This window comes from Sinocyclocheilus rhinocerous, unplaced genomic scaffold (assembly GCF_001515625.1).
Source record: "Sinocyclocheilus rhinocerous isolate Xijiao unplaced genomic scaffold, SAMN03320098_v1.1 scaffold3631, whole genome shotgun sequence".
Lineage (NCBI taxonomy): Eukaryota > Metazoa > Chordata > Actinopteri > Cypriniformes > Cyprinidae > Sinocyclocheilus > Sinocyclocheilus rhinocerous.
In genome coordinates, this window is record NW_015626393.1 from 9,951 (window position 1) to 22,555 (window position 12,605).

The 12,605-nt window shown below is 33.0% G+C and overlaps 1 pseudogene; it reads right to left on the reverse strand.

The window, feature by feature from the left end:
- LOC107714070 (solute carrier family 12 member 7-like) overlaps nt 1–12,046 on the reverse strand; it is an 18,563-nt pseudogene extending 6,517 nt beyond the window's left edge.
- Between the last annotated feature and the right edge of the window lie 559 nt (nt 12,047–12,605).

Below are 12,605 nucleotides of genomic sequence, written 5' to 3' on the forward strand. Positions count from 1 at the left end.
CAAAAATAAGCAGATAATAATCTCTCTTATTATTGTCTTTTTGATTTGTGTTTTCTTATTTTTAAGAGTGCATAAAAGTTAAATTGGGCCAAAGTGTTTCTTCTCAGAATCGATAGATAGATGTACACTATAATAAATTCATTAAAAAAAGTGATTTTTCAATTAGAGAAACTTTTTGTCCTCTAGGATTTGTCCACTTTTGTGAAAATACTTTCACAAAAAACAATCACTGTTTAAAAGGGTAGATAATAAAATAAAAACATATATTAGAATTATATAAATTATATAAAGAAATCAAATTACTATATGTATTAAGTAAATTAAAAACAACAATATAAACATAATAAAAATGAGTCAATTTCATGTAGCAACAACAAATAATACATTTTTTAAATTCTAATTATTGTATTTTAATTACTCGTTTTTGAGTGCTGAGATGTAAAACATTCCAGAATTTCTTTTATACACAGAATTAATTTTAAAAGTTTTAAAATAAAAGAAATTCCACTGACATCTTGTGTACAAATCATATTCTTCCTAACATAATTTTTAATTACTAATCTTTTTTTTTTTTTTTTCTGGCCAAAATAAATTTTTTTCCCTCCAGAAAGTTAATTTGAAGTAGTAGAAGGGCCTTGAATTGAGGATTCGCTCATGTTTGTGGATGTTTGCGTCACATTTAGACCTGTTCTGCTCTCTTGGCGTCGGCGTCTCTGCTGAGGAACGTTCCCTCCAGTACTGATCCCACGATGGTCAGACCTTTACCCGCTTTCAGCTGCGTGGTGAAGGACAGGAGACGAGGGTGTTTCACAGACAGCTCAGAGTCCAGATTGAGCAGCACCAGCAGCTGAGGCCTGGACAGCACACAAACAGAGTACATATATGTGACCCTGGACCACAAAACCAGTCATAAGGGTCCATTTTTAAAAAATTGAGATTTATACATCATCTGAAAGCTGAATAAATAAGCTCTCCATTGATGTATGGTTTGTTAGAATATGACACTATTTGGCTGAGATACAACTATTTGAAAATCTGGAATCTGAGGGTGTAAAAAAATCTAAATATTGAGAAAATGGCCTTTAAATTTGTCCAAATGAAGTACTTAGCAATGCATATTGCTAATCAAAAATTAAGTTTTAATATATTTACAGTAGGAAATTTACAAAATATCTTCATGGAACATGATCTTTACTTAATATCCGAATGATTTTTGGCATAAAAGAAAAATCGATAATTTTTCATACAATGTATTTTTGGCTATTGCTACAAATATACCCCAGCGACTAAAGACTGCTTTTGTGCTCCAGGGTCACATATATTTATAATACTACTAGTAAACAAAATTTGTACAAAATTCAAATTCTGTTGTGTGAAACTGCATGTAATGAATTTTTAGATGTTCTTAATGCTTTAAAATACACACTGTAATGCATCTTTTCATAACCACAGCTATAATTCGATATAATACTTACCTATTCATGATTACAGCTTTTCATAGTGCAGTGCATATGTGTTTTAATGCTATATGGGGGGAGTCGTGGCCTAATGGTTAGAGAGTCAGACTCATAACCCAAAGGTTGTGGGTTCGAGTCTCGTACCGGCAGGGATTGTAGGGGGGGGGAGTGAATGTACAGCACTCTCTCCCACCTTCAATACCACGACTGAGGTGCCCTTGAGCAAGGCACCGAACCCCCAACTGCTCCCCGGGCGCCGCAGCATAAATGGCTGCCCACTGCTCCGGGTGTGTGTTCACGGTGTGTGTGTGTTCACTGCTGTGTGTGTGCACTTTGGATGGGTAAATGCAGAGCACTAATTCCGAGTATGGGTCGCCTCACTTCACTTTTCACTTTATATGTTCTTCAAAAGTGTAACCCTGAATAGTATGCATTAGTGCATAACCTTGGTTACAATTATTTTCAAGAACCGCTGACTCAAAGCTGGACTGAATCTATGATAATGCAGTAAAAATGAAGGCATTGGAAAAGAGTCTCCGCTCTGAAATCAAGCTGTCGAGGTTTTTGCGGCTCAGGATTAAAAGATCATGCAGGACTGTCAGAGGTGTGATGCTTTCAGGAGAATGATGTTAACCTGAGGAGATCTGCCATTACCATTAATGATTTACTCTTTATTGAATCCTGACAAAAGTGTATAAATAAAATCCACAAAAATTAATTCCAATTGGGGTTATTCTAGTGCAGGAGGGAAATGATTTCACAAACTCATTCTGATCAAACCGAGCCGCGAAACATGGTACTTTAGTATCATTAAGATACCATTAAGGTTTGTATTAATACTTTGACTTGTTTATTATTTTTGCATTTATGTTTTAGTAATTTATTTCAGTTAACTTATATTTTAATCATATTTTAACCAATTGGCAAAATTTATTTCATTTATTTATTTATTTTTTAGTGAGCTATAATTGTACTTTTAGTTAACTATAATAACTCTGGCTCTTGTGAGATGAGATCAGTGGTGTTATTTTTGAATTATCACTGAGATTTATATATTTATAAAAATTTAGAATTCGTTTTTACATTTTTTTCATCCCAGCTGAACACCTCTGGTGTGACTTTAAATGCAGACCTTGAGCCAAAAACTCATCACCAAACACCAATGACTTGTACATACACTATATGGACAAAAGTATTGGGACCCCCCCCTCTTTAGAACAGAAAAAGGCACTTCCAAAACTGTGGCAACAGAGATGGAAACAGAATTCATGTATTTAGAAATTGTATTTCCATCTCTGTTGCAACAGTTTTGGAAGTGCCTTTTCTGTTCTATAGAAGGGGGTGTCCCAATACTTTTGTCCACATAGTGTATTTCTACATAGTTTTTTTTATTTATTTCAGTTTTAGTTATTTTAGTATTTCAAGTAAACTAAAAGATGATGAGAAATGTTGTTGTTATAGTTTTTTCTTAAATATTTTATTTTAGTTAACAATTATTTTAACAAAAACGTTTTTTTATGATTTTAATTTTAATTAACTGTAATAATCTGAATCTGATGGACAGACTACCATCATGTCAATCAAAGGAACTCGAATGCATACAAAAAAGGGTTTAGACACAGGACAAACTCAGAAGACCTTTAGCTGAGATTGCCCACCCGCTCACAGATGTCTCAGAACAAAACCCAGATCAGTTTCTGCTGGCGTGGATTAGAGGCGCTGGGACGAGGAACGAACAGGTTTGACCTGATTCCTGAAAGACGACTGAAGTTTCATCGCAGCTCATTGTATATAGGTTATTTAATCCATGAAAGATTAGCAAGAGCTCTGGGAAAAATCCAAAACGGACTCTCTCCGGATTACACCACAGGAGAGAGAAGGTAAAGAAAAAGAAAGACAGTATAGAAATGTGTTGACTGCCAGATAATTTGCTATACTTTTATTCTTTAGGTTGGCTTTTAACTGATTTTATTGTTTCTTTGAATTTGTTTTTATTTTTATTATATTTTTTAATTATTACATTGTATTATATTTTATTTTATTATGTTTACTAGTTTGTGATGTTTGTCTCATTAAGTTTGTTTAAAAAAAAAAAAAAAAGAGTATTTTTTTAATTTTATAAAACTATTATTATTATTTTTAATTCACTGAATTTTCCAAAACACAGTAACATTTAATACATTTTATATAATAAATCTGAATGAGAAATAACATATAAATAATAAAAACAATAATTATATATTTTAAATTAGACTTAGAGGGATTAAAAATTATATTGTGATAAATGACATACACTACTGTTCGAAAGTTTGGGCTCAGTAAGAATTTTTAAATATGTTTGAAGTCTTTATTATTTGGTCAGAAATTCATAAAAAATTTGAAATATTATTACAATTTAAAATAACTATTTTCTATTTTAATATATTGTAAAATGTAATTTATTTCTGTGATCAAAGCTGTATTTTCAGCATCATTACTGCAGTCTTCAGCATCACATGATCTTCAGAAATCATTCTAATATGCTGCTTTGCTGCTTATTTCTGATTATTATGAATTTAAAAAACAGATTCTTTGATGAATAGAAGGTTCAAAAGAACAGCATTAATTTGAAATAGAAATCTTTTGTAAGTAAAATAAAAAATCTTACTGATCCCAAACTTTTGGACATACAGTCCAGGTGTTTATTTCATAATGGATTTCTTGCTTTCTGAAAGCGTGCTTGTGTATTTTGTGACCCTCACCTCCAGTTTTTGGTGTGCGGCGGCGCCTCCTCCAATCGAATGAGAGCGTATCGCGCCGCGTTGAGCGACAGACCACGGATCCCGTCACCCCACTCCTTCTCCGCCCTGAACACAGAATAAAAATTGAGTTTAAACTCACAATGACACCGCAGACAATCACTCAGTCAGATGAAGCTGTAATCATCTTAGCGTCTGCACAGACTCACGGTGTGGGCTGTAATGTGCTTCTGCAGCTCTTACCCGCGGTACTCGATGTATTTGTAGATGCATCCAGCGATGAGCATGGCCACCAGAGCGTAGTACCAGGAGGAAATGAACATCAGAGCCAGACACAAACTCATGCCAAGAAACGAAAGAGCCCTGATGAAGGAGAACAGCAACGCCAGCTCAGATAAAGCAGCTACACATTTTAAATTAAACAATAAAATGAACAACTAGATAGCAATAAGAATAAATGGAAAGCAAATGGAGACATTTCTGCACCCTAACATTACCAAATATATTGAAAATGAGAATAAGACAGAAAAAGACCCCAGTAATTTCATGTTTCTCTTCTAGAGTTTCTCAACAATGTCAACTGTTGTGTCATTTGGGTCTATTTTTATTTCTCCTGAGGAATTGAGGAGAAGCATCTGAGATGGCTGATTCTTGTTAAATGGCATTAACTGAGATTCAAATTTATTGAGGTATAAAAATAGCAACATCTGAGCAATAAAATGTTTCTCTGGGTAATATTACAGTGTATATATAATTCTTCAGTATTTGCAAAGTCATAGAGTCTTTAGTTCCCCAGTTTTTGTATATAAAACACCTCCAGCGAGATTAAAATTAGTTTTGATTGCATATTGAGTTGCCAGAATTGACTGGGCTGTGAAAAAAAAAAAGCTAAAATTACAAAAAAAATTCTATATATATATATATATATATAAATAAATAAAATCGAAATAAATAAATACATAAAATTATATATAAAAAATACAAACTACCATTTAAAACAAAATATTTGGTGGCACAACTGTTTTCAACACTGATAATAATCAGAAATGTTTCTTGATCAGCAAATCAGCATATTAGAATGATTTCTGAAGATCATGTGACACTGAAGACTGGAGTAATGATGCTGAAAATACAGCTTTGATCACAGAAATAAATTACAGTTTACTATATAATCACACAGAAAACAGTAAATTTGAATACTATTTCAAAATCTTATTGCATTTTTAATCAAATAAATGCAGCCTTGGTGAGCAGAAGATACTTTGTTCAAAATCTAACTGACCACAACTAAAGCCATACAGCAGATCAGTTCAGTCTCTCACCAGTGGTAGTATTTGAACCGTGGTCTCCAGTTGGGCGTCCTCAGCAGCGTCTGCAGGGCACAGGCCAGATTCACAAACAGATAACACATGAGAAAGAACCTGAGGAGAGACAACACACAGTCAAACACACAGTCTGTCGCCACACTGACGGAGAAACAGCTCAGATAGACATGAGACTCACATAGAAAGGATTGGAGCCACAGCGTCCAGAGAAGCGATGAGAATCCCGCTTTCACAGATCACAGCCGTCAGAAGAAGAGCCCACGTCGGCTCTCCGTTGGCTTTTCCATGACCAAACACCTGAGAGACCAGCAGATGACACAGTCAGAGCGCTGTAGGGCTGCATATGTGGAGGCTTATGTGTAATATAAGATCACCAAGACATGTTCAATTATTCAAAAGATATCGAATGAAAAAACCTTGCCACACAAAAACATAGTTTAACAGCTATTGTTACTATAATAAACCGTGGTAATCTGGTATTAACCAGCACTGTCATTAACAAAAATCAAATATTCTGAAAGCATCTTACACCGTTTGAAGGAAATACCATTTTAATTTCCATATTCCCAATTAATTTATAAACTAAACTAAAACTAATAAACTTTGTTTTTTAAATAAATGTTATGAAATGCACATCCCTGTTTCAATAGTAAAAAGTGTTGTTATTATTAAATAAAACCAAAACTATTCCAATTTAATGTTTTTATACATTTCATAAAATGCACCTGTCTCTGTATCAAAAGTGAATAGTAAAAACAGTGCTGTTATTGTTACATAAAACTAAAACTATTGAAAATCAGTTTCACTACTTCAAATAAAGCTGAAATTAAATATAAATATCAGATGAAAAACTTAAACTTAAGTGACTAACTGATATAATCCGAGTTTAATATGAAGTACTAAAATGACTAAAACCTAAATAAAAATAAAGCTTAAAAACAAAAACTAATATAACTGACATATGCACATAACAAAATTACTAAAATTAAAATGAAACATTGAAAGCTTATTCAAAATATCATGTATTATAGATATATGATATCACGAGATATCTGATGCATATGCAGTGCGATTGATACCTCGAGGAAGGGCACGATCCCGTCCCGCGCGATGGCCTGCAGCAGCCGGGGGGCACCGGTGAGACTCTGAAGCCCCGCCCCACAGCAGGAGAAGAACGAGCCAATCACGATCACCCAGGGCGAGGGCCAGGACAATGTGCCAATCACTAAATTACCTTTAACAGAGTCTCCAAACCTAAACAACAACAACAACAACAACAACAAAAAAATCTCAATTAAACCATTTTATATTGATACAAAATAAATAATTTATTTGTTTTTGTTCCCACACAGCTTGTTGCAGTGCATTCTGGGATCTGGGATGAGATCCTGCATCAAAATTCTGCTAAATTTAGGAATCTTATGGGGAGCGTAATTGCAGCCTATATAGTATACTGAAAAATGCCTTTGAAACTATTTTCACTCTGAAATTGCCATTAAATTTCACAAATATGATTTTATAATAGTAACAATACTTGAAGTAGCAATTTTTAAATAAACTTTATAAAATGAATCTATCTCTGACGCACAATTCAATAGCAAAAAGTGTTATTGTTACATAAAACTGTTACAAATTTATTGTTAACTGAATTAAAGCAGAAATAAAACAAGTATTAAATGAAAAAACATATGTATTAAAACTTTTAATGCACCAGTCTCTGATTCTGTTGTTATTGATACACAAAACTAAAAATCTATTTTGTAATAAAATATAGGTAAACAAAAATATTACTAATTTAAACCACTTTATACTGATACCTTGCAGTATTGAATGAAATATCAAAACATTCCACTGAAAAAAAAGGCTTTGAAACAATTTTCATGCAGAAATTGCTAGTAAATTTCATAAATAATGGCACACTGAACACACTGAGGTAGAAAGACTGAAATAGTATTTTCTTGCAAAATTCACTCTAACAACCTTTGTTTTATTTCAACATGTGTTACAGTGTATCTGTGCATCTTTGCAACAAGTAATTGCTGTCTGGGTAGGCAGCGCACTAGGTTTAGGAACAGACACAGGCATTTTCCTGTGACATAATCTTGAGATATTACATATAAAGAGTTCATTGACCGCAGTGCAGAGCTGTTCGCAAACAATCTGCCGTTATTAAAGTAGATTGCCTGTATGTTTATCCAGGAAAATGAGGATATTATGAGTGGAAAATGAGAAGCAGAAAGCGCTCACTTGTCTCGGAGCAACACACCCTCGATGCAGGCGCCGAACAACACCACGCAGGACAGATCTGAGTTACACCGCTAAGAAAACCAAACAGCATCTCGCCTTACACTCTCTGTCTCTCACAGACACAGTACTAATGGTTCAGTGATTTAGCTTTACAATTGATTCAGTTATGATTCCAATACATGGTTAAATATATAACGTTGTAGACCGGTCTAGACTAAGGATACAGATGACGGTGGTGGTTGCGATGGCGAGGATGGTGCCGATGGGAATGGACCTCTGAGCGTCTCTCAGATCCCCGGATCTGTTGGATCCAGCCATGATACCTGCGCAACAGAAACGCATGGATCAATTACATCTGTGTTTTTCAGAAGGTGAAATAAGATTCTTATCAGATGAGAAAAACGTAAGTTATAAAGAAAAAAAATAATTACTGGTGTATGAATAATTGAGTTACAATACATTACAAAAATGCATGATGTCTTTGAATCAAAATTCAATTTTATTCATTGTAAAATTAAAATAAAACTATTAAAAATAATTTTAGTTTACTGAAATAAAGCTGAACTAATATATATATATATATACACACATACTAGAGGAAAAACCTAAACTTAAATCACTAATTGAAATAAAATAAATTGAAGTACTAAAATTACTAAAATTAAAATTGAAATAAAATGAAAGCCAAATAAGAATAAAAAAATTAAATTAAATTTAAATTAAATTAAAATGACAAAAGCACACAACAAAATTACTAAAACTTATACTAAATTGAAAAGAAAACTGAAACTATGAAATACAAATATTAATAAATTCTACACTGTATGCTATATTACTTTAATAGAAATAATTCTAAAATAACACTTGTTAGAGTTGGTGAAGTCAATGAATTTCTATGAATTTCACGTTTAAACTGTTTATTTTAATTAATAAGTTTAAAGAAACCATTCAAAAATGTTTAATGAATTAAAATTGTAAGATATAAAACTTTTTTAGTAAAAATATAGCTAATATATAATATGTTGTAGGTATATAGAAAAACATAAAATATAAAAACACATCTGTTCCACCTTTATTTGAGCCTCTAACTCTAACACTTTCTATTCTATTTTAACTCTACTTTATCTATATTTATCTTCTTTTTTTTTTTTTAAACAACAAAAAACAAACAAACACTAGCTTTCTATTTTTTCTATTCTTTCTACTTGTTTTTGTGTGTGTGTGTGTATAATATATATATGTATATGTGTGTGTATGTATATGTATGTATGTATGTGTATATATATATATGTATGTATGTGTGTGTATGTATATATGTATGTGTGTGTATGTATATGTATGTATGTGTGTGTATATATATATATATATGTGTGTATATGTATGTGTATATATATATATATATATATATATGTATATGTGTGTATGTATATGTGTATGTGTATGTATTGTACTGCGTTAGGCAAACCGAGACTTGTCATTTGCACTTATATATTGTTGCTCTTTTGTTAGTTTTGACTGCTTTTATTGTCCTCATTTGTAAGTCGCTTTGGATAAAAGCGTCTGCTAAATGACTAAATAAAATAAATAAATATAGCCTACAGTAGGTATATATTTTAGGTATTTATTGCTATAATATTAAATGAAAATAAGTTTTTTATTGTTGTTTCATAGTGTTACACACATGTATAGGATAAAGAAAATTCCTAGTATTCATTTAGTGAAACATGCAAATTATATCAACTAGTTGCTTTCTGTAGTTTGCATCAAACATTTTTAATTGAACTAAAACAACCAATTATTTCAAATGTTCCTCTGAAAACAAAATCAAATCAACCTTTAAAGCCACTTCAGAAGAGATGATATAATTAACACGATTACATCCCTCAGCTCAAATTGTTCCAAAAGCTCAGTCTGTTGTTACAGTAAGCTCATGTCCTGAGACGCTATCGCTGTGTTCACAGGGAGTTCACCCGCGTCCTGCTGAGCTCTCTGTGAATCTGAGAGCACTAGATAAGACAGACCACCGCTCACGCTCAGGACCAGATCAGACTGGTTTAGTTTCGACCGAACAGCAGAGAGAAGAGAGAGTAACGGATGTGAAGGCACCTGTGACGGAGGGGAAGTAGATTCCCACCAGCAGCGTGAAGAAGGCAGTGATGTCATTGAGCACATACGGCAGGTGTTTGTCCTGAGACGCGTCGCTCGCCCGCACCGACGGCACGGCTTTCTCCACCAGCATGCCAGCGGGACCGTAGCTTCCCCACATGTTCTCTGTGCAAATCAAAGAAGAGGCCAAGATGTTGACAGACTCACTCATTACAATGAGATAAGCTTTCATTTATGGCCATTTGGTTCAATAATATCTGCATCTGAGAAACCACTAAAACTGATCAGATTAATCAAATTCACGTCAGTCTGAAAACAAACTACATTCATGGAAATTCTTAGAAGTACTCACTAATTACACTGAGCAATATGGCCAAAAATATTATTTTTTATATATATATTTATGTTCCTGTGGCTCAGTGGTAGAGCATTGCGTTAACAGTGCAAAAGGGTGTGGGTTCGATTCCCAGGGAACACACATACTGGTAAAAAATTTATAGCCTGAATGCACTGTAAGTCGCTTTTAAGCGTCTGCTAAATGCATAAATTAAATTAAATTAAATTCTATATTTTTTATATCATACAATAACGATTTGTATCACAGTATTCATTTACCATTAATGGGGAATGAAATGTAAACATAACTTGTTTGTTCACAATTAAACTCCACAGATTAGGAATTTTAATTTAGTTAAAAAAAATGTTTATGTAATCAAATAAAAATATAACAATTAATTTACAACACAACATTTGTATTATTTTCTGTCAAATTAGATGCTGCACAACAGAAATAGTAATAAAAAAATATCCTGGTTGTATGATATTACTTACTATTATTATTATTATTATTATTATTATTATTATTATTATTATTATTATTATTATTATTATTATTATTATTATTATTATTATTATTATTATTATTATTAGAGCCAAGAGTACTTTTTAGGAGAACTTGTCTCATTCAGGCATAACCTGAACCTGCAACCTATTTTACTTCCATAATGTGACTTGCTTCCCAAACCTGATGGATATTCAAGATTACAATGACTAATGCTTATTTTTTCTTGGTTAACAAATTAATCTTACATAATAAGATCAGGAACATGTAAATATAATACTCCAAAAATGACCTTTTTCTTCACCCACTCCATTAAAATCATCACTCAGACCATAAAACACGAGTGCTGTGCTAGTTTGATCAAATTATGAGGACAAACAAGCCGTGAAAAATCACTTGAATGTCCTGTACTGACCTACTTACACAAAACTCCAGACCAGACGCAGTAATGCTGCGAGAAAACAATTATTTCTGCTCACTTTGACACCAGTGTGGAGATATTAATGTCAGGCCTGGCCTGTAAAATCCAGCAGGATCCGGTCTGGAGCGGGAGAAATCACCAGTGACCTTCAGAGCCACAGTGGCTTCATGATCAATAATTAAATACAAGAGCGTATGGTGCATGATAAGAGAAGGTATTACAAATACACACTGGTGACCAATAGCACAAGCAAGCTGAGGTTAAAATGAACGCAAAACGGCACGTGCAACCTATTTTACTTCTGTAAAACTTATTTCAAGGTGTAACTTGGAGCATATTTAAGGTTATGTATATATTAATAGAGGGTAAATGTTGCCTTCAGTTACTGCTCTCACCTGAAATGACTCCGCTGGTGAGGCCGGGAATGCCCTGGATCTCCGTGACGTTATTGAGGCTGAAGTATTCAGTTTTAAGACAAGTCAAATAAAAGTGCTTAAAATAAAATTCACAATGTTGCTTAATTTTACATTGGCAGCAAGTGACACAAAAGTGCTTAAAATAAAATAAAATAAAATTAAATTAAATAAAATTAAATTAAATTAAATTAAATTAAATTAAATTAAACATTTAATGTGTGACTTACGGAAAAACTGGAGGTTCAAAGATGGTTTTGATGACCCCGGCGTATATGGCCAGGATGGACAGCACCACACAAGCCAGGAAGACCAGCGCGAGCTTATTCACGTACTTCACACCGACGAACACCACGAGAGACATGAGCGTCAGACAGCACGTCCCATAAACACGCATGTTATTCAGCAGAGCGTCCGCCTCCTGCGCCTTCTCCTCCGCCTTAAAGATGGCAGCGCTGGGCACCATGTACGTCTGTGACACAACACAGAAAGATGATGCTCATTTGATTTTGTAGAACAGAATATAGAGGAAATCATGGGGAAAAGATGGGAATGGGACTGGGAAACATTATTAGACAGATTCAGTCTCTGACAAATAAGAGTTTTAGCAGGGGTTTTCAATCTTTTGAATGCCACAGACCCCCAAATATGATCATCCTTGTGCAAGTAACTCTCATCCTAAAATTTAAAAGACAGCTATATATTTTCATATATAAAGACCCAATTTAGACTGTAAAAAACTTACTATATTACATGTGTAAACTATTTAGAAAATATTTAGTTTCTATTGTTACATTACAAAATTGTTTCTGTACTGTTCAATTTATTATTTGTTTAGTATGATTTTTGTTATTTATTTAATTTAAGCATTTTTATTTATTTTAATAATCAATTAATTTTAATGTTATTTTAATTATTTATTTAATTTAAGCATTTTCATTTATTTATATTTGAATTAATTAATTAACACATTAATGTTAATACTGTTTTTTATTTTCACATTTTTACACTGTTTTTCCCTTTTCCATAAACCCTTGTAATTATGTGTTTTAAGACA